At 42.1% G+C, this 23871-nt stretch overlaps 1 long non-coding RNA gene across 1 annotated transcript in view; it reads right to left on the reverse strand.

Moving 5' to 3' along the window:
* Positions 1-1409: 1409 nt before the first annotated feature.
* Positions 1410-23871, reverse strand: part of LOC119852465 — a 39182-nt gene continuing 16720 nt past the window's right edge. Inside the window, exons 2-3 of the long non-coding RNA XR_006280362.1 lie at positions 8300-8527; positions 1410-2470 (exon numbers count right to left, since the gene is read on the reverse strand). This is a non-coding gene — a long non-coding RNA (uncharacterized LOC119852465). The remainder of the gene's footprint in view (positions 2471-8299; positions 8528-23871) is intronic.

Genomic DNA, 23871 nt, shown 5'->3' on the forward strand with positions numbered 1-23871 from the left:
AAGTGTCAAATATACACAGATTATGCAGTCTAGATGTGCGCACAGAGGGCAACATCAGCATGCTCTGTGGGGAAGGGGGAGGTCTGCCATCTCCAAGGCACTGTTTCTCCTTCCCCCCCCCCCCCCACTTCTAGCCTCCCCTGGAACTTAGTCAGCAAATATCACTAAAAATATTATAAATGGTAAAATCACATTAGAGTGACACTGTCCCACCTCCTGCTGCAGGGCTTTTACACCTGAACACAAGGCTGCAAAGGGGCTGTAAATGAAAAGTTCTTTAAGCAGGACACAGAAAAAAATGTATTGCCTGGTGGCTGAGAGAGAGCCCTGATGTTTATTGATCCAGAGGAAGATGTTGTGCAGCTATGTATGGTTGCCATCTCATTAGCTCTATGCTGCAGTTCAAAGATCAGGACATTGATGGGGCCTGAAACTCCTGTCTTAAAATTTTATTTACCGGTCTTGAAAATAAGCACATGAAATAGCTGCTGGTGTTTCCTATATGTATCTCCACAGCCATGCTGAAATCTCACATGCCCAGCTGGGCTTCAGGGCTCAAACAAGGATTCCTCTGAGTGGCCAACAATTCCACAGCAACATGTGAAATTGGGGCCTAAGTTCCTTTGTTTTGGTAAAAGTGGGGCATGATGATAAACAGTTCTGAGAACCACTACATTTGGGGCTACATAGCTGCAGGGTTTTCCCCAGGTGAGGGAACATTTTTTCTGATTTCAGAAGGAGGCAGGAATACGAAAACATGCAAAATCTAGGAACTTAGCCAGCATGAGGGAACTGTAGGCACTCTCACCAAGAGGTATGACAACTGCAGCCACTTGGAAGCTTTTAGACAAGGAGACGTTCTAGCTATCACAACAAGAGACCACAGGAACAGAGATCAGGGTTTATTTTTTAAAAAATATGGTGAAATAGCGTAACAATGTTCCCAGAGTTCGTTCATTGTGAAATTGGGTGTCAGTTGGGCCAGTCATACCCCATCATTGCTTCAAATGAACGTCTGTGAAAAGTAAATTTAGAGTCTGTTGCTGTGAATCATTTTGGCCCCAATCATGCAAACTCATATGCTCAGCTGGACCATACACCTTCATAGAGCCCCACTGACTTCACTGGGGGTCTGCCAATATGTAGGAGATTGCAGGGCCTCAAGAAACATCACAATGAAATTTGTTCTAGGTGGAAGCAGAAGGACCTCATAAAAGTGAAGTTAGGCAATCAGCAAAGAGGAAACAAGATTTTGGTGACCTAACCTATAGCACATAGAGAGAATTCTAGTATTGCCAACCCAACTTGTTCAAAAATCATGAGTCAGTCCCCCAAAAATCATGAGACTGGCTTAGAAATCATGAAATTAAAATAATTGTAAGTTGTGAGTCCTTTGCTTTGCTTTTTGAACCTTGAGGGTGCATTTGGATCACATTTTCAAGCTTCAACCATGAGAGCTAGAAACATTTTTTTGTAAATGAAAGCTGAGATTTCCTCATAATTACATGATTCCAGGAGCTGTAACTTCAAGAAAAACACACCAAATATTATGGGGCTAGTGATAAAATTGAGAGAGGGTAACGCTGGAATTCCAGCATTGACCAATCATCGGCATACTCACTACAGAGTACTAGCTATCATTCCAAGGCTCAAATGTGTTCATAAAACCCATTACGCAATTTTGATTAATGAAAAAAATCTGTAAAAAAAAAACCAAACCTCTTTACAGACATTTTACCAACAGGAGAAAAAGGTTAAGTTAGTCAGACAAATTACTCTCAATGAACAGCTCAATCCTCTCTAGTTTGTACCTTGAAAGAATGTAGAATATACACCTTTATATTATCATGGTTACACCATCTTCAGATCTAATGATTAACACACTCACTTTCAACCCTTTATTTACAAAAGTACATGTCACAAAGCTATAAAAATATGTCTGTGTAATGCATTTATTCCTCATACAGCAATTACATCCATTCCTCCAAAGAAAAGCTGAGCCAGATCCTCAACAGCAGCAAATCAGGATAGCTCCTTTAAAGCCCTGATAGCCCCGACACTCCTCAGCTGCTCCCCCTAAAAATGTGGGACACAGTTTGGGATGAACTACAGATGATGCTGGCACTGGTGGAAGAATTGCACAGCAAAGGGAGAAGTCTCATTGTGCCAAAGCCTGATGGCACGGAACATTTCTGCAACGACTATTGAAAGGCCAATGCAATACTGAAATTTGACGGTTACCCAAAGCCAAAAGGTAGACGAGCTGTAGAACAGCTGGGAGCTGCCAGACATGCATCAGCTTTAGACCTCATGAAGGAACATTGGCAAATACTTTGGACTGTGGAATCCAAGGGGTAAAAATTTCTTCTTTCATATCCTTTGATTTATCTCAATTCCACCTCATGTCTTTTCCTCTCCATGGAGCAGCAGCAACTTTTTTACATCAAGATAGTTATCTCCAAGGAAAATCCTAATGGAGACAAGGCACGGGTAGTTTTTACCTCAGCATTGCTAGTCAAGGCCAAAACCGTACCCTGCACCTGGGGTTTACCTCCTTAAAGCCCATATCTTCCAGGAAGCTCTGCTCTGTAGTTCTTGCCTAATCTGACGTCTCCATCCAAGTCTTGGGGCCCAACCCAAAGCCCATTGAACTCAATGGGAATCTTTCCATTGACATCAATGGGTTGTGGATCAGGCCTCTAAACTGCTGCTCGTTCTTTGTTCCCGACATTGTAAACCTTTCAGGGAAGGGATTATGTTTTGTAAAGCACCGAGTACATTTATGAAGCTACATAAATAATAGGACCATCCCTAGCACATGAATTATGCACTGTTAGACAGCTTCTACACTTCACTCCAGAGCTGGTGAAATGTTAGTAGTACTTGAAGTGATTCAAACATTATACTGAAATCCTTATTCAGTGGCAGATTGTGTCTGATCATTTGTTATCCGAGGGAGAGGTGGAAGGAGCTTCTCTCTCTTTGGGGGCCTCCTCGGGCTAGGCACATTTCAGAGATGGTGACATTTCATACACTACCTGCCAAATTCTTGGCGGGTATAAACTGTATCGCTGTTAATCAGCAACAGTGGGATCTGGCCAGCCAGGGCAGACAAGTGGCTCCCTACACAATCAGTGGTGAGCACCAAACCTGAGTGGCGCTGGGACTCCATGTGTCAGGTTGCAAAGCCTCTCACTCACATTTGGCTCAGCTAACCGTCCATCATTTTGGGGGCCCGTTCAAGTGGGGGGAACACTGGAGCAAACTGCCCCTTTTGCCCCCCATCTGGGCACCCTAAACGTACACTAACAAATATCCCATGCTCCTAGGTATGAGGAGGAAGAGAGTTGGCATCAAACTGCGTTAACTAAAAATAACTGCTTACACTCATCCCAACAAAATAGCAGCAATAATTAATCAATATTCAGCACATCCACAGTAACTTTCATCCAAAGATCATAAAATTCTTTACAAAGGAAGTAGTAATTCCCATTTTACAGGAAGGGAAATGGAGTCACCGAGATTAAGTGGTTTGCCCAACCCCACACAGCATGGCAAATATTAATACTTTTTCAAATTAGCCATTTGTAACAATAAGGGTCTAAACCCGAGTCTGTACACCAAGACACTGTAATTTTTGTCAGCAGTAGAACTACTTAGCACTGTCTTTGTGCTCACTATTCAGGTTCCTACAGAGCCTGTATGTGAGTGGGGCCCCGTGTGCGAGACTGTGGTCAACTGTTTCTCTCTTGTAATTTCCTCACTAAGTTTGAGCCCTGAGTCACTGAGCTTTGTTCTAAAAATCAAAAGCCCGCTCCTTCTGTTTATACATTCTGGAAGCAGAGCGATTTCAGACAAGTAATAAAACACCATAACACTCATGGAAAATAAATGCTGAGCCCCGTCTCCCCACTCTTCTGCTCCTGCAATTTTCTCAGATGCAGTCACCAGTCTGGCCCATGGCTTGTTTATCCACTTCCAAAACTCTTGGTCTGACAGCTAAGGATGCATTAATCACATTCAAAGCATGATCTTTTGTTTCTCCTGCTCTGTAGACATCCATTAGAATCACAAGAGATTAATTATCACATCAGCTTGATTCAGAAATGTGGATTCTCTCTGTAGATTCATTCGCCATCAGGCATCTTATCAGCACATTGAGAAACTACTGCCATCCTCAGACAAATTAAAGATTTCTCCCATTCATTCCACAGCATCCAATGTAAAACTGCCCACCTTGTGTTTCAACACATCAATAGTTTTGCTCTACTTAATGGACCTGAAGTCTTCTCTCCTGTCCCCACCCTCTCTGCTTTGTCAAACACCAGCCTACTTTGTCTTTTCACAGTTTCACCATTGTGGGTATGAGAGCCTTCTCCTCTGCAGCACAAACCATCTATAGCAGCCTGCCTGTCATTCCATTTCTGTTCAATCGCATCTGAGAAGGGACCCTTACTCCCTTGCCTATATCTGTCTTTGTCTACTAATTATTTTGCTCTCAAACTGTTTTATGTTCTAGAGCATTTTGGGGGGTTATGAAAGATTCAGACCAAAATAAAGGTGCTCTCAATTCAGGTTTCTGGGGTGATGAACAAACCTAGCACTAAGTTTTGGGAGGCATGTTCACCTGAGCTTGCCCACGGTAGATGAAACAGCTGCATTTCTCCTTACTCCACTGCTTAAAAGAGCTTTGACAAACGGGAAATGTGTTTGTTCTTGGACTTTGGGAAATGGGCTTAGCAGTCAAGGAGGGCCTGACCCAGCACTGAGACACCAAGAATTTGTCTGTGAACAAAGTTGTGCAGGGGGTTCCCGGTGTACGTCTCCCCCTTATCCGTCGTTTGGCATATCCATTGCTCATCTATAGGGGAACGTATTCCAATTCACATTGGTCTCGATCCACAAATCCACTGCTTCACCCCGTGGCTTTCTGTGGGTGCTTAGCACCCACCGGCAGCCAGTGCCTCCCCCCCCAGCGCCTCCCGTTCACCACGAAACGGCTGTTCCCCGGCTTGCTGCAGGTACTGGGAGGGAGGGGAAGGAGCGGGGATGGGGCGCGCTTGGAGGAGGGGGCGAAACTGGGCAGGAAGAGGTGGAGCGGGCCATTATTTCTTATGGGGAAAAATTCACCAGTATCCGTCATTTCAGTATCCATTGTCCTTTTCAAGAATGCAACCCCAACATATACCGGGGACTCCCTGTACCACTTTAACTATACAGATATTGTTATACTGGTACAATCCCCTTCTGTGGATGCATTTACATCCATGTAGAGGTGTCTTATACGGTATCACTCTTCCTGTATGTGAAGGGGAATAAGCTGTACTTGTTTAAGGCACCTTTATACTGTTGCGTGTCCTCACTGGGGGGTTGTACCAGTATAACTTGTTTTTTGTCTGTTTTTTTAAAAAACTCACACCCCTAACCAAGAGGGTTTTGTGCTAGTTTAACTGTGTTTAGATCAGGCCCAACAATCTAAGGGGAAGATCAAGAGATCAATCAGAAGAGAGGGACCGGGGGGAGCATCTCTCTGGATGATTGGGGAAGGTGGTCAAAGGCTCTGGAGGGGTCTGTTTATCAACTGGCCTGAAATGTTGGTGGATCCAGACCCATTTAGGAGTCAAAAGACACAGCACAAATCTGCACTGCCCCAAAGGGAAGCACTGGAAAGCCTCATGACAAGGACAAACTGCAGTTATGTGACAATGTACGGCATGGGGAGACTTCTTCTACCCGCCGGTCCCCTGATATCCGTGAAGCAGCCACGAACACCTTACCAGTTTTCTACTCCCAGACAATGACTGCAGACTCTGACTGCAGCCCCCCTTCTACTACAGACTTCCTCTCTTTATACTAACCAGCCTGTTCTTGCCCAGCGGGGCTTCATGATCAGGTAAGCCTGGCTCTCCTTCCAGGTGCAGCCAGATGACATAACTGGTCTCTCAGGCCCACATTTACCCATTCAGGGCCTATTTAGGGTACACACCCTATCACAGAATACCAACAGCGCCTGAAATCTGACACAGCAGCACAGCGGTTTTCACTGACCAAAGCCTCCCAAAGTGTAGTACTTTTCTAGTGTCTCCCAGAGAACTATTGATTTAAGCCTTCAGCCAGCCTTGCTTTTAATACACTTATAAAGTTTTAATCAATTTGACTGTCTCTTGTTGTCATACAAAACAACTGAAGGAACAAAGCTTGAGATCCAGTCCACAAAAACAAATCTTAGGAGCCACACGAAGCAGAGCAGTTCTATCTGTGCAGCTGGACAGTGTTGGGAAATGAAACATTTCATTTAAAAGGGTCTACTATCAAGCTTCAAACACCCTATGAAAGAGGTGATGGATAAAAACAGAATAGATTGTCAGTCCATGTTTGAAGATTCTCAGTGAGGATTTTCAGAGGACTAGAAATGCTTGTGGAGGGGAAAAAAAATGTAATAAAATCAATTTTACCCTGACAGGCAGGCAAGCTAGAACAGTGGGTCCTTTTTCAGATTGACCGCTCTGCTTGCCTTGCCTTTCCCTGACCACTTACACCCCAGATCCTCAGCCTGGAGGAGCCTCATCAATGCAATGCTGGAGTAACGGATGCTGAAGAGAGTTTAAAAAATAATCATTAGTGTTTGCACATCTGCCCACGATTACTTTAAAAAACTCAAATACTTTGCAAGAGATGGAGGGTATTTTCTACACTAAGCTCTAAATTCTGACTCAGATGTGATACCCACACAGGAGAGCAGAGGGGAATAAATCCCAATACCCTTTATTCCCCTGCCTGGGTTACCGGGACCTTTGGATTGGGTGCATAAAGGTCAGGGGCACTGGGTTACCTTACTTCCACAGTTGGTGAGCAGGGAAAGGTGGGGAATGGATGGAACCTTGACTCTGCTTTCCCCTACTACACCCAACAGAGCTGAGCCCTAAGCCACACACTAGGTAGAGGCCAGAAATAAAATTACTACCTGCCCTGGAGACACAATTCCTCCCCTGCACTGTGTTACATGGGGTATGCCAATGGGACACAATCTACTCTTGCATTTGAAGAACATTTTTTTAACTATCCGCACTAAAATCATTTTGCACATTTCCCCAGGAAATTCTAGACTGGTAATGTATTAAACACCTCTCCCCAACGTGTACGGGAGTTTGGTCATCTCAGGTACAAACTTTGGTGTGTACAGTCTAGTCCTGCTTTTCACACTGACTTGAGGTGTGATCTTGGCCAAATCTCCTAATCTCTACAGGCCAGGTTTTTAAAGATATATAGGTGCCTAAAGATGCAGATAGGCACTTAGTGGGATTTTCAAAAGCACAGGGGGAATTAGGTCCATAGGCTCGCTTGCATAACCCACTAGATAACCATCTGCATCTCTAGGCACCTAGCTACATTTAAAAATTTGACTTGGGCATCTAATCCTATTGACTTTCAATAATACTTAGGGTTTGAACACCTATGCCACTCTTGAAAATTGAATTTAGTCACCTAAGTGACTTGGGCAAATTTTCCCCCAAATACTTTTGCAACAAATGTTTCATCCAGCTCGAACAAAATGAAAATAGCAAACTGGAGGATACACTTCTTTAAAGCACTCGGCCTCCATAACTCTAAGACAGAGTATATTTTTATAAAGTAACAAAAAGTTAAGAATATAAAACGTGAATGACTATAACCATTTCATTGCAGTTCACCTTCTCCATTAGACTCTGCTGGGGAATGGGGTGTGAAGACTGAGTGTTAAGCATGAGGTATGTGGACTAAAAGGCAAGTATGTTTATTAGGCCATGTTAGGGTTAGGAATCGGAGATATCAGATACCGGCTCATAGTCAAGGTGCTTCTAGTGACAGTAGCTTCAGTAGGTTTGCAACATACAAGCTTCATCCCCATTCACCATTTTGCACGAATCAGATACTACCTGCAGATGTGTGTGCACACGCTGCCAATTTTGTTTTGTTTTGAGGACTTCATACAGATCTTCCATTGACAATGTCTATATTATTTGTGACCAAAAAAGACTGAGTACATTCCTCTCACGTATCATGCAAAGGCAGCCTATATGGAAAGCAGAGGGGATGCAGGCAAATGTTCAAGGAGATGTGACTAGAATAAGCTTTTTCTGAAGACCTGTAATCACAAGTAATAATGTATTCTTTTTTCTCCTAAGACTCAGAAATCATATTTTAAGTGCCTGCCACAGACTGTCAGCAGCAGCATTTCAAGAAGCAGTTCTGCCTTTATCAACATTCAACAGCACTGTAGTTCAGTAATTATTAATGTAACATTACAAAACACTCTTACCTTTCTAGATAACAAAAAGTGTTCAGTCTTTAACTCATTTCATCTTTATTGCCATAACATGATCAGCATGAAGTAATTTAATATGTCAATTTCCGAGGAACTTCTAGTGGAATTCAATCGCAGCTCAGAAAAACACCACCTGCTGTCTGATTGGATACCACATTCTAGTTCTCTGGAGCTCTTCTTCACCGTACCTAGTGGGTCATCTTTTGATGTTACCTCCTGTGTCTGTTTTAAAATAAAAATCAAGAAAACATTTCTGTAAAAGCCACACAGTGCATTCTCCATCACCTGACAGGTTTTATTTTATTTTTTTTACACCAGGCTTTGTCTCAGAAACAACAAAGGTTAAAACTACAACTTTTAACCTTTGAAAAGAACAAACAAACTTTTAGGGCAACCAGATGCCCGTTTAGCAGTTTGAGGGCCTGATTCTTATACCCTTTTACTCACAGGAGTAGTTTCATTAATATCAGCAGGACTAGCGGTCAGATTTTTTTAAGGTATTTAGGGATTTTCAAAAGTTTGGGGATTTGAACTTCCAAGTGTTTAGTATTTAGTTCATTTAAATTTTATTGCTAAAGAAATCACTACATTTAAAAATTCACTTCAGTTGGAGTTAGGCATCTAGAGGGATTTTCTAAAGCCTGGGGTTGCTTATCTGTATCGTTAGGTGCCTAAATAACCTTAACAATCTGTCTTTATGGGCATAAGGACAACAGCTAAGATTTTCAAAGGATCCTAAGAGAGTTAGGGGCCTGACTCCCACTGAATTTCAATAGGATTTGGACAAAACTGCGTAACATGCCTTTGAAGCTCAAATCTAGATGAATTGGCAAGGACTGCAGGACTGAGGCAGCTGGTGTCAGCTGTACCAGCCAGGGCTCACTTTCTCCCATTCAGTTCCATGTGCTCTTAACCACTATGGAAATGTGGCTGCTCCAAATCCCAGCCTCCTGATCAAAAGAGTAATCACAGTTGTGGGGCAGGGACAGTCTTCCTGACTGCTGACGGGAGACAGCAGCAGTGGTGCACCAAGGCTCAGCACACCCCAAGTTAAGCATTAAGGCACGATTCTGCCTTGTCAACAGGACTACTCATGTACACTCAGCTTATTGGAAGGAATGAACAATCAGGCCTTAGCGTTGGAAGGACAAGCTTATAATACCACTCCTGACAACGTGAAGTACCAGTATTAGTGATGTGAATCAAAACCATTGCTGTATCAGTGACTTTAGTAAGCTGCCTGAAGCCAAGTAAGTAGTTAGTGTTGTTGTAGCCATGTTGGCCCCACTGTCCCAAGCTATTAGAGACAAGATTAGTGGGGTAATATCTTTGATTGGGCCAACTTCTGTTGGTGGGAGAGAAGGTTTCTTAAGCTTGGCTCTCAACAGCAGAAATTGGTCTAATCAAAGATATTACCTTACCCACTTCATCTCTCTGAAACAAAATAAATCTATTACATGCGCGTCACATTTGTCTAAGCCAACACTTCTCATACAAATAATAGTGATGTTAAACAGTTTACTGTGCCATCAGTTCACTTCACTCCCTGTTGTCTGATACTGCGTACAGACATGTGACTTCAGTACACTAGCTCTCCCGTGGGACGGAGTGCTGGACAAGGAACTTCACTATGATAAAATGACACTTCTGTTCAACTACGTCACAGTCCCTTCACTACAGCTATTTTGAAAAACAAAACAAAACAAACAAACCGTTTACCATTTAAAAAGCCTTATTACCATTGAATTGGAATTCCATCAAATTACTTTTAACTAGCAAAAAAATTAAAGGAACACATCGTTTTGGCTATGTACAGACCAAGTGCCATAGAAAAATGTAAATACTTCCATGGTCTCACTTGCTTAAAAGACTGAGTATCATTGGTTAAATAAAAAAGAATGTTACACGCCCACAGAAAATCAGATATAATGAGAGGCGGAAAACCAAAGCGTTTCTTTAGCTCGGGAATGGAATCTTGTGCATTGTTAAGTCAGAGCCATTCAGTAAATTCTAAGAAATGGCATTAAAAGTCAACAGGACACAAATAAATACAAATTCCATAGCACACACAAAGCAGCAGCTTCGCACACAAAGCACAATCTCTGTGCAGATTAAGGGCCAGATTTTCAGTTATTTAGGCACCTAAAGATGTACATGTTGCCTAGTGGGATTTTCAAAAGCCCCTAAGCAGGTTAGGCATCTAAATGCCTTTGAAAATCTCACACTAAACCCCCACTTTTGAAGCTGCGTGTGCACAGCTCTGTTCTGCTGGAACCTCATCTCTAGTTTGGTCTAATCTATTCAGTCTTCCAACTGTGCCTAGCTTTGTCTTCTGCACTTACCAGAGTGCAGATACTATGAATGCCTTCCTGTAGATGTGGTCTATTTCCCCGCTTGTGTCCTACCGTTGCCAGTTCCACTTGCCATGTTGCTCCCTTGGACTCTTATTTCCAAAAGAGAGATTCTACCTTTTCTCATCACATCTTGGAACATCCTCCTTGACCCTGCAATGCAACCACAGCAGCAGCTGAGTAGTGTTACTGACTCAGCAATTGTGACTTGGTGACTTTGAACCTAAGTCATCAAAGAAGAACATATCTTAGACAGGTGAGGTTTCATAGAGCACACAAGACTGAGGAGAGATCTTAAGAATCAGTCTCCCCATTGTTTTAGCCATGTAACTGCATATGCAGCTGTGGTAATTTTGCATGCATTTGATTAGCTGTGACCATTTGCTGATGCAAATACCAGATCTGCGCACACAGTTGCACATACCTCTACATTATGGAAATTTGACCTTTAATACACAGTTCAGTTTCTTTTTAAACTATGCATTTGTCTTGATTGTTTGAACCAATAGTGGGAGAGCCAAAGGAGAAATAATTTGGCCTGGGACTTGGGATCAAGACACTTATGTGGAGGCAGTTGGGGTCTGATCCACAATTATTCTTCCTGATCTCAATTCTCATCCTTAAATAACTTTTATTTTAATTTGTGTGTGTGGTAAATTTGGTGCTCATAAAGTTAAGGACAGATTGCAATGGCTAAAGCCAACCATAGTGTGCCAGCACACAACCAGCTTTTGAACAATGCTCTCCCAATGTATCTCAGTCCTGATCTGCAACACTTTGTTATCCAAATGCTAAACCTTTCCTGTAACTTCCACTAATGACAAATAATAAACTGGGATTTAGACTGTTGTATTGTGAGTGTCACACATGACCATATAATCAAGGTCTTTTACCACATCACAACTACATTATGGATCATGCTTCACCACATCTGATCTTTCTCCCCATTTCATGCTCCATGTGCATGGTCCGTTGTATATCCATTTAAAACAACCGGAGGTGTCAGAATACTTAATAGCGGTGGTTGATGAGCACCCCCTGGAGCTTGGGGGTATGGGGTTGTGCTAAAATGGCCTCTGTGCCCCTCCACCTACAATTCTGGGCCATCTATGTGCTGGTTCAGTCCCTAAATGCAACTTGGGGCAGACTAGAAGCTGCTCTATATTACTGCAACTGCTAAGAGCTCCAAAGAGCTGATCAACAACTGGAGATCACTGGGGTACAGGGACAACATGGCCAGATCCCCTGTGCTAATCGCAGGAGACTGGGGTTGGTGTAGGAGCCAGTCTGGAAGATGTATGGCACCTGAGGCTCCTCCTGTGCTCCATCTATCCCAGCTTTACCATTGGCTTGCACCGGTGGTAAATTGTGAAACAGTCAAATACAGTGCAAAGTCTGGCATGTTCTACACAGAAAATCCTGCTGGTCACACAGAAAGACAGTCCTGAATGGGGTCAGGCTCAACACAGAAAAAACACAGTTTTCGTTTTAAAAGCCAGCTCTTCTGATCCTCCCGCTGGCCTCAGTCCACTTCAAAACAGCCAGGAGAATGTTGGCAGCTGTTCCCTCTATCCAGAGAGGAATTTAAAACTGCTCAGCAGGGCCACACAAAATTACCCTCCATCAATAACTCAGTCAGTCCTGTTGCCGTCCACACACAGAACTCCCACTGACTGCCAGGAGAGCCCCATGCACAGGAGGGCTGCAGGTTTGTGCTCATAGTGTTCCACGATGGAAGGATATCAGCTTAACTCAGACATGTCTTCACATCCAGATTCACCAAATATATTGGCATGCTTACCGAAGCATACTCCACCAACTCCTGCTGTTTACAGGCACCCAAAGAAACTCTTTCAAAAATATACTTAATAAAGACACTTATTGGCAAAACATGCAGCCCATGCCTGTTAACTCCTGACTAACAGAAAACCACTTCTGTACCAAAAAACCCACACTTCAGCCGTAAGAACATGAGCAGCAATCCAGCACCACCATCAGTCCACAAAGCCAAAGGCAGCCTAGATGATTTTTTCCATGTTGTACCTTTCATGGCAAAGTTCAGCTGAACTTTAAAAACTATTATTTTATACACTCTTTTCTCTTCAGGAATTGGAGCCCCAGCCACGCACAGCCTGTATCACAGGAATAATCTTTTCACTTTGGTGGATGTCTCTGACGTCACTATAAACCAGGATTTAACACCACTGAAGTCAATGTGTTTTATACCAGTGTAATCAAGCCAAGAATCAGGCCTGATGGGACTGCACAAGAGGGTAAGCCTTCATCATGCAAGCAGGGCTTTGCAGGATCAAGCCCCCATTTTAATAATCTTTTTATTATTTTAATTAAAACATTTTCATGTTTTCAATGATGAACACGTTTACATTTAACTCCAAAGACTGACTCATGCTGGTCTAAAAATGTTCATGGTTTTATCGTCTGGCTTTTTAACGATTTGAGGCTGTTTCTTCAAATATAAGTTATAGATTTTTTAAAAAAAATTAGGTATCAAGTTATTTCTCTCTTAGCATTATTTTTTAATATTGCACATTTTTCTTTATGCAGAGGTCATAAGAGCAAGTTACTCGGAAATTGCAAAGTCCCAGTTCCTATTCAAGGACTCCATTTCCAGTAACTGCCTAGAGCTAGAAACTCTGTGGGTTATTTGAATCTTTAGTGCAAATGCATTGCCTTCATTGGAGTTACACCAGGGCGAGTTCAGTCCTATCTTTATATAAGAATATGCTATGCTGGGCCACTGTTATAACCCTCATCCTCCCACCCCCCCCTTTCTTTGTCTATTGTCATCAATCGCTGTGTTATGTGTAATAATGGCCTGATCCTTCTCCCTTTGATGTCAGAGAGAGTTTTGCCTTCAAAAAGAACAGAAATGGAGCCTTAAAGCCCCAACCTTTCAAAGACATCCACGTGTGTTTAAAGAAACCCACATACCCAACTCGTTGCAGGACCAAGGCCTCAGATGGTAAGCTCCTGGAGTGTGGCAACACTATGTTTTTAACTGTTTGCAAGGCATCATGTACATAGATTCATAGATACTAAGGTCAGAAGGGACCATTCTGATCATCTAGTCCGACCTCCTGCACAGCGCAGGCCACAGAATCTCACCCACCCACTCCTATGAAAAACCTCACCCATGTCTGAGCTATTGAAGTCCTTAAATCATGGTTCAAAGACTTCAAGGAGCAGAGAAGCCTCCCTCAAGTCAACCATGCCCCATGCTACAGAGGAAGGCGAAAAACCTCCAGGGCCTCTTCCAATCTGCCCTGGAGGAAAATTCCTTCCCGACCCCAAATATGGCAATCAGCTAAACCCTGAGCATATGGGCAAGATTCACCAGCCAGATACCCAGGAAAGAATTTTCTATAGTAACTCAGATCCCATCCATCTAATATCCCATCTCAGGGGATTTGGCCTATTTACCCTGAATATTTAAAGATCAATTACTTACCAAAATCCCATTATCCCATCATACCATCTCCTCCATAAACTTATCGAGTAGAATCTTAAAGCCAGATAGATCTTTTGCCCCCACTGCTTCCCTTGGAAGGCTATTCCAAAACTTCACTCCTCTGATGGTTAAAAAGCTTCGTCTGATTTCAAGTCTAATCTTCCTGGTGGCCAGTTTATACCCATTTGTTCTTGTGTCCACATTGGTGCTGAGCTTAAATAATTCCTCTCCTTCTCCTGTATTTATCCCTCTGATATATTTATAGAGAGCAATCATATCTCCCCTCAACCTTCTTTTAGTTAGGCTAAACAAGCCAAGCTCCTTAAGTCTCCTTTCATAAGACAAGTTTTCCATTCCTCGGATCATCCTAGTAGCCCTTCTCTGTACCTGCTCCAGTTTGAATTCATCCTTTTTAAACATGGGAGACCAGAACTGCACACAGTATTCTAGGTGAGGTCTCACCAGTGCCTTGTATAACGGTACTAAAACCTCCTTATCCCTACTGGAAATGCCACTCCTGATGCATCCCAAAACCGCATTAGCTTTTTTCACAGCCATATCACATAGGATGACTATGAGCTGCCAATGATCAACCAATACTCCAAGGTCCTTCTCCTCTTCCGTTACTTCTAATTGATGCGTCCCCAACTTATAGCTAAAATTCTTGTTATTAATCCCTAAATGCATAACCTTACACTTCTCACTATTAAATTTCATCCTATTACTATTACTCCAGTTTACAAGGTCATCCAGATCCTCCTGTATAATATCCCGATCCTTCTCCGAATTGGCAATACCTCCCAGCTTTGTATCATCTGCAAACTTTATTAGCACACTCCCACTTTTTGTGCCAAGGTCAGTAATAAAAAGATTAAATAAGATTGGTCCCAAAACCGATCCCTGAGGAACTCCACTGGTAACCTCCCTCCAACCTGACAGTTCGCCTTTCAGTAGGACCCGTTGCAGTCTCCCCTTTAACCAATTCCTTATCCACCTTTTGATGTTCATATTGATCCTCATCTTCTCCAATTTAACTAATAATTCCCCATATGGCACGGTATCAAATGCCTTACTGAAATCTAGGTAAATTAGATCCACTGCATTTCCTTTATCTAAAAAATCTGATACTTTTTCAAAAAAGGAGATTAGGTTGGTTTGGCACGATCTACCTTTTGTAAAACCATGTTGTATTTTGTCCCATTTACCATTGACTTCAATGTCCTTAACTAATTTCTCCTTCAAAATTTTTTCCAGGACCTTGCATACTACAGATGTCAAACTAACTGGCCTGTAGTTACCCGGATCACTTTTTTTTCCTTTCTTAAAAATAGGAACTATATTAGCAATTCTCCAATCATTTGGTACTATTCCTGAGTTTACAGATTCATTAAAAATTCTTGCTAATGGGCTTGCAATTTCAGGTGCCAATTCCTTTAATATTCTTGGATGAAGATTATCTGGGCCCCCCGATTTAGTCCCATTAAGCTGTTTCAGTTTTGCTTCAACCTCTATATCCTCCTTCCCATTTGTCATGCTACCATTATCCCCAAGATCCTCTTTAGCCTTATTAAAGACTGAGGCAAAGTATTTGTTTAGATATTGGGCCATGCCTAGATTATCTTTAACCTCCACTCCATCCTCAGTGTTTAGCGGCCCCACTTCTTCTTTCTTAGTCTTCTTATTTATATCGCTATAGAACCTTTTACTATTGGTTTTAATTCCCTTTGCAAGGTCCAACTCTACTCGACTTTTAGCCTGTCTCACTTGATCCCTACATGTTCTGACCTCAATTAGGTGGCTTTCCTTGCTGATCCCTCCCATCTTCCACTCCCTGTATGCTTTCTGCTTCTTCATAATCACCTCTCTAAGATGCTTGCTCATCCAGCTTGGTCTACAACTCCTTCCTATGAATTTTTTCCCCTTTCTTGGGATACAGGCTTCCGATAGCTTCTGCAGTTTTGATTTAAAGTAATCCCAGGCCTCCTCTATCTTTAGATCCATAAGTTCTTCAGTCCAATCCACTTCCCTAACTAATTTCCTTAATTTTTGAAAGTCAGCCCTTTTGAAATCAAAAACCCTAGTTGCAGATTTATTTTTGTTAATCCTTCCATTTAGTTTGAACTGAATTAACTCATGATCACTTGAGCCAAGATTGTCCCCTACAACCATTTCTTCTATGAGGTCCTCGCTACTCACCAAAATTAAATCTAAAATGGCATCACCTCTAGTCGGTTCAGCAACTACTTGATGAAGGAATCCATCAGCTATCGCATCTAGGAAAATCTGAGCCCTATTATTATTACTAGCACTGGTCCTCCTGTCTGTATCTGGGAAGTTAAAGTCTCCCATGATCATGCAGTTTCCATTAGTATTTACTTTATTAAAGACATTAAAAAGGGCTTTATCCATATCCAAATTAGATCCCGGAGGTCTATAGCACACCCCAAGCACTATTGCAGGAGAGGCTTTACTAGTTTTCTTCCCCAATGTAATTTTTGCCCAGACGGACTCTGTCTTATCTATTGCATCGCTTCTTATTTCTTTACATTCTACCTCATCATTGATATACAATGCTACTCCACCCCCTTTACCTTTGTTTCTGTCTTTCCTAAAGAGCACATACCCTTCAATACCTGTAGTCCAGTCATGACTCTATTCCACCATGTTTCTGTTATCCCTATAATATCTGGTTTCACTTCCTGCACCAGTAGCTCTAGTTCCTCCATTTTGTTACCTAGACTCCTCGCATTGGTGTATAAACATCTTAATTTTTGCTGTTTGGCCTTGCTCACATTTTGTACCCTATTAGGCACAGTCATTCTACATCCAGTATAACCTATTAGACTAGTATCCACACCGCCCTCACTCCTTATATACATTCTCCTACCCACGGCTGTATCCATTCTTACTTCATCTTCTTCCCTCTCAATGCTAAAATCTGGCGTGGAGATTTTCTGGACGTCTCCCATCCATCTCCCCCCAATTCCTAGTTTAAAGCTCTCTTTATCAGTTGTGCCAGCCTCGATCCTAGAAGTCTATTTCCTTCCCTACTCAGATGAAGTCCATCCCGAGAGAACTGACCTCTGTCCGTGAATGCCTCCCAGTGGCCATACATCCCAAAGCCCTCCTTATAGCACCACTGCCTAAGCCATCTGTTGACAGTCATAATCTTGTCACACCTTTGTTGCCCTTCTCTAGGAACAGGAAGGATCCCGCTAAAGATCACCTGAGCCTCAATTTCCTTAAGCATCTTCCCCAGCCTAGCATAGTCTCCCTTAATACTTTCCAGCGAGAATCTAGCCGTATCATTTGTTCCCACATGAAGGATAATTAGGGGATTCTTTCCCGCTCCCTTTAGGATCCTTTTCAACCTCAGGTCTACATCCCGTATCTTAGCACCCGGAAGACAGCACACCCTTCTATTCTCAGGATCAGCTCTAGTTACAGGCCTGTCTATTCTTCTCAATAAAGAGTCCCCGATCACATAGACCTGCCTATTCCTGGTGACAGTGCTATTCTCCAGTCTCTCCCCTGTTTCCTCTGGCTGCAAGTTCTTTCCATTCCTATTTTCCCTTACAATCTTCTTCAACCCATCCTGTATCCTCCTGGGGCTCATATTTGGTGTAGTCTCCCTTGACTCTTCCGCTTTTCCTATAGGACTAGCCTCTCTTCTCTTCTTCCTTACCCTTCCACCTTCAACAAGTACCTGCTGAGCCCCTTCTTCATTTTCCAACTCTGCAAACCTGTTCCTAAGCTCTATTTCTCCTTCACTAGCCCGTCTTTTTCTCTGCCTGGTTCTTTGAGTCACATGTTTCCACTGACCACTTTCCTCATCCAGTCTCTCCTCAAAATTCCCCAGCCCTGGTTCCATCTGTGAGTCTGAGCTTTTCCCTTCAGATACCTCATATCTTTGCTCCATCATCTGCTCAAACCCCTTCCTAAACTCAACCAGACTTTCCACCTGCATCTCCAAACCTCGGATCTTTTCCTCCATCAGCTCTATCAGACGGCATTTCATGCAGAAAAAACTCTTACCGGTTCCCCCCTCCAGGATCATATACATACCACAGCTTCCACATCCAGTCATCCTCAATGTGTCTTTCACTACAGGAGTCACTCCCACAGCTGCCTCTGTATCTGTCATCTCCTTCCCACCTAAATCCTGTTAATCTGGGAAACACAAGCCACACCAAGAAGACCACCCTCCCCCAGCAAAAGCAAACCCCAAACAAGGACCACAATACAAACTCCCCTTGCAGACTCCCACTCAAACTCCCCTGTTTAGAGCTCTGTTTGCTAGCTCCTGTGCCGCTGCAGCTGTCTGTGCCGCTGCCTGACTGGCTGGCTACCTTTATAGGGCCCCTAGTCAGAAGCCCCACCCCCTAGGCAGGGCTCAGCTGCTCTCTCAGCACAAAGCCCCACCCCCCTAATCAGGCTCAGCTGCTCTCCCAGCACAAAACCCCTACACACACACACAAATACTAAAAATACAAAACCAAGTACAACTACCTTCTCCTCCAACAGAACTCCCACTCAAACTCCCCTGTTTAGAGCTCTGTTTGCTAGCTCCTGTGCCGCTGCAGCTGTCTGTGCACATGTGTGGCACAGAATAACCAACAGTAATGCTTGTGCCCCTATCTCCCCTTTCTCCCTTGCTATCTTAAGCAGTATTCTTGGCTCTCTAGTTAAGAATTCAGATTTGTCTGGCTTCTTTATCCCAGACTTTTTGGAGGGGTAGATTTACATGTGCCAGAATTATAGAGGTGTTTAGAAGCTCATCAGCAGGAGTCTCATGAAAGATTCCCCAGCTGCACAACCTCCTCACATTTTCATTTAGATGTTACACTGACTCATTCTCTTCCTCTTGCTAGTCATTCCTTCATTTATAGTTTTACATGAACCATATTTACTGTGTAGGTTTTCCATTTGGTGTATATAGGACTTGTGAAACATTTAAAATGTGGCTTATGGCACAACTGCCTTGTGCTGAAAACCTGCTAGATCACACAAGTTAAACAAGATAGGCTGGCTTCACACATGGGTGAAAACCCTTGACCTCACTCATAGAAGTTTTGCCATTGACCTTAGTAGGATAATGATTTTGCCCCTAGGTTCTAGCACTGACCCAGTGCCCTAGTATCCTGCTAGGGAACTTTGTGCTTTTGAATGTGACATCTTTCAGTGGTATGTAAAACTGAGGCCCTGATGACTTGTGATCACTGCTGATCACAAATAATTGAAAAGCTGTTGCTGCCAAAAATATCAAAATTGTTTTCATTTCAAAATATCTGAAATGGGCCTCATATGGTTTTCCCAGCATTTTTAAATGATTTTTTTCTCCCCACAAAATTATCAAAAACATTGAAAACAGAAATTGACAATTTTCTTTTGCTAAATCCATAATCCATTTGGCTAAGAATGTTAAAGCACTACATTCTTCCACGGAAAATTTAACATGCTGACAACTTTATACAAAGAATTCTGTTTTCAAAAAAAAAAAAAGCCATTTTAAAATGAAAAAACATGTCATTCAGAAAAGGTCCATCAACTCTCCTTGGAATCATTAAGGGTTCTGTATTGCCTTGGTAATGGTCAGCATAGGGAAGTTAGAATATGACCACCTAGGTTAAGTCAAACTCAGGTATTTGCATTCTCCTTTATTCCAATGAAGTTTCAACTGGAAAAAAGTCATTATACACTTCCTGCCCTAAACGCTGCTGCTATTAAACAGTTGGTGAATGAAGCAATTCTTCTGTATGGTACTGCACATCTGTTAAGCTGATGTGGCATTTTTGAATCCTTCAGGACATAATGCATTCTATAAATGTACAATCATTATAATTTTATTTTATATAAATATATTTTATATATTTTATTACATGATGATGTAGTGTACTATAAAGTCCATTATGAATACAGACAAAAAAACCCCAAATGTGTATCACACCAATCATAAGTATTCTTTATATGTCACTGCTGCTGAATAAGTGTTTAGAACATTTTTAAAAGTTGGATCAGGAACATTTCTTTGTATGACATCCAAATGTAGAGTGCTCAGAGGGAACCATAAAAATCTCTAAAATTACTTTTTCTGTATGTATCTATATGGTGGAGAACTCAAGTTTTAATTCAACATTTTTCTTTCAAACAATTCAAATTTGTGTTAATTGCAAAGCTTGTAAGTGAAAACCCAAAGGTATGACAAATAAGAATTGCTTGCTAACAGCTGAAGTTGAAAACTAGTGAATACAAATTTCCATGATGGTGGTAACCTACATGTTTATTACCAAGTATCTGCTGTTTTAGGTCATATAGTACTCCTCATTTATAGCAGATTGAACCTTCTCACAGGGAAGATCAGATAGGATTCTCATTAGCAGTACTACAGGAATAGGAAAGGAATCTCCTAAATTAATTCTGAAACAGACTACCTGTACTCTAATCTTGGGCCACAGCATAAATGCTTACTTCTTGATTTTAGGGTTTTGTTCTATTTTCTAACTTGAACAATTATTTTTCTTCATTGCAAGAAACTCATGTGCAGGCCTTTGCCCAAATCAAGAGATTTATGTAGACTGTTGAGATTTTATCTATTTGTTGTGAGAATGTTCAGATACTTCCTATAAAAAGTGATTACTACAGCTAGTATTGCTGAGCCTGCTGCCATCTTGCTGAAAAATGAAGACCCATCTGCTCCCCTAGATGAACTATTACTACACAGGCAAATAGAAACTCCAAATGTGAACATGTGCATTCTCTTTCGGAGGCTTCCAACTGGGGGAGGGATTTGGAGTTGGCAGCTTCTGAAAACCCCAGATCCACTCAGCTGCCCTATTCCTTCACATTGCTTACCAGTCCCAGGGAAAAAACAGCTCTGCTCTTATAGACTCCCAGTTCCCTGCAGTTCCCCAGACAGCACCCCAACACAGTCTGGGAGGTAGGGGGGAAACCACAGTGCTGTGGAGTAAAAGCAAAAGATCAGAATTGGAGCTGGTCCAAAAAAAAAAAAAAAAAAGTCCAGTAAAAAATAAAATTTTAAAGTTGTTTCTATTTTGCAAGTGTCTAAATGGAATAAGTTTTAATTAATTTTTAATTGTGAAATGTTCTCAAATTTTTAATGTTCAAAATTTCATTTTTCTTCCTTTCCCCCCCGTTTGCCTCCCAAGAACAATAAAAATGAACAACGGGCATCCAGGTTTTCATTTTCTGTTTTTTCTTTTGCTACTCTAACTTTGCCACGGTGGAAGAAGTTTTCAAAAGTTGAAGTGGTCAAAGGAACAAGGAAAAGAGGAGTGGGGGGAAGTAACAGTTGGGCAGCATTCATTCAGTTGCAGTGAGAGCCAACAAGAGGAAGAAGAAAGGAGACGGAACTGAAAATTTGAAATTTCAAAGAAAGGAAATGGCTTTCAAAAAATGAAACCGAATGAAAAAAAATTTTACTTCATTCCATTCCAGAGTTTCTCATTGAACAATTGTATTGAGAATTACACTTTCCTGCCAACCATTTGGTTTTCGATGAAACTCTGTTTCTTCAGCAGGAAACTTCAACCAGCCCTAGTCAGCATTAGCCCAACTCTGCGCCAGTTGAGCTTAATAGGGAAACAATGCCAGGGCCATGCTCAACCCCCACAATCCAGATACAAAGAGGGACTCCAGTGGGACCTGGGAAGGTGGAAGAGCATGCTGGGCAGGTAGCACTCTCCATTCCTGTGCCTCCCCATGGCAGCTGGAATCAACTTGGTTTTGATTCCCTCCCCTCTTGGAAGCGAACAGTAGCATTGAGCCTATGTCACTTGCAACCCTGACAGCACAAAAGCAACAAACTAGAAATCTGCTTTAGATAATGGCAGTCATTAAAAAGAAGACCTGAAAAAACCAAACTTGTTAAAATATCTGAAAGGATTAAACTCTGAAAGGATTAAAGGCTTTCTTCACTAGAATGTGTCAGAATGAGCTAGAAAGTGAGTCTCTTCCACTGTCACTTTCTGAGATATATTGTCCTAATCAGCTATTATAGTGCCATTAAGGGAAGGAATTGCTGGGTTGGTTACCAGCTGAGTTCCTGATCATTAACTGAATCTGTCGAGTGCAATATTAGCGATCACATGGCAGAAGTTTTCATTAAAAAGCAGTCATTTTAGTCTGTTCAGATTCATCTCTTTCACATCAGCGGGGTCTCCCCCAACTCAGCTTACCTTTTTTGGCCAGGTGGGAATCTGCTTTCTTCCTGTCATCCCCCTAAAGGCCTACAGCCCTCAGGGGCAACAGTACTGAGTTTAACTCCAACAGGCAGAGTCTTTCCGGCTGACACATGGAAGTGAACCCATGAAAGTTTTGGTCCAAGTTGCTTCTTCAACAAGGTCCATCTGCCACAGCACCCAAGAGAGTACACTGTGTCAACCTCCAAAAGGGGCACTCTCCATATTTTGAAAGGCCAGGGCAGCTTCTGAGATTAGCTTTTCTTCCACCCCACCCCTCCTGCCATCAGGGACTGTTTGTTTCCTCCGACTTTGAAATCCGTAGGAGAAGAGACGTGGGGAAGAAGGGAGAGGACAATTCCTGTGCTCCCTCAGTCAAAGGCTGTGAATCAATAGCACTCTAGTGCTGCACTCCTGCTTGGGGAAAAGGGGAACATCTAAAGCTGCTGCCACCATGGTGGAGAGTGTGATATAAACACACAGAAAGAAAGGCTCCCTAGGGTTTGTCTACACAAGAAAGGGTTTACACAAAGAAATTAGGCCTTTCTAACCTATTAGAATTATGTGAACAAGTTTACAGAGTAGTTAATGGTTTGGAAAGAGTTAAAATGGTGGATGAAAAACAATGTCATTACTTAAATTGGTGGTATGGCCTAATGAAAACTGTGCTCAGTTACGGTCATCATATCTCATTTGACACAGCAGAAAAGATCTTCCTACTGAAGACAAGGGCAACAAAAATGGCCATGTGGGAGTGGCCTTCAACTCCGAAAGAGAAGGCCTCTGCTTAGTGAGCTAAAAGAGCAGCTCAAAGCAAACATGGTTGTGAGAAACTTATTGACAAACATGGTTGTGAGAAACTTATTCTGATTCCCACTGAAGCTAAATTTTGATACACGTTGAAGCTAAAAGACCAAACTCCCATTGATTTCAATGAGACCAGAATTTGATCCTAAATGAGTAGCTATTCTCCAGTATACTGTATTTTTGTGTTTCTTAGACTCAACTTTTCTTTATTGGTATCTTGCTTTACATCTCTTACACTCCGAACAATGTTGCAACAGACTCCTTGAACGAAAGTGTGATGGAAAGGATTAATGTGGCCAAGGAGGAGTTAACCTGATGAGCCACACCTCAGGCAGAGTTAGGCTTGATAGGAGAGCACTGATTGAGAATGGAACCTAGCTGGACAGGAGCAGGAAGGGCTGATGTAAAGTCAGGAAGTCTGCAGCAGAATGAGAGCATTAAAAAAAAGAAAAAAAGACAAGCACATGCTGTAAGAAATGGAAAGATGGATCCTGAAGTACACAGGAATTCAAAAGCCTAGTACAGAAAATATTAAAAAGAGGAAGGGCAAAAAATGTGGATTAATGGAAAAAAAGAAGAAGATGATTTTTTGTATTGTGCCCTAGAATTGAGGATGACAACATAGTTCAGGGCCTTGATAGGACTAATGAAGTGCTTTCATTTACAGTACTAGCTGGCCATTGTGGCTTAAAGAAAAATCTTTTTCAAATAAATAGAGAAAGATGGACTGTGTGTGCTCTA

The sequence above is a fragment of the Dermochelys coriacea genome, chromosome 3 (genome assembly GCF_009764565.3).
Source record: "Dermochelys coriacea isolate rDerCor1 chromosome 3, rDerCor1.pri.v4, whole genome shotgun sequence".
NCBI classification, from domain to species: domain Eukaryota; kingdom Metazoa; phylum Chordata; order Testudines; family Dermochelyidae; genus Dermochelys; species Dermochelys coriacea.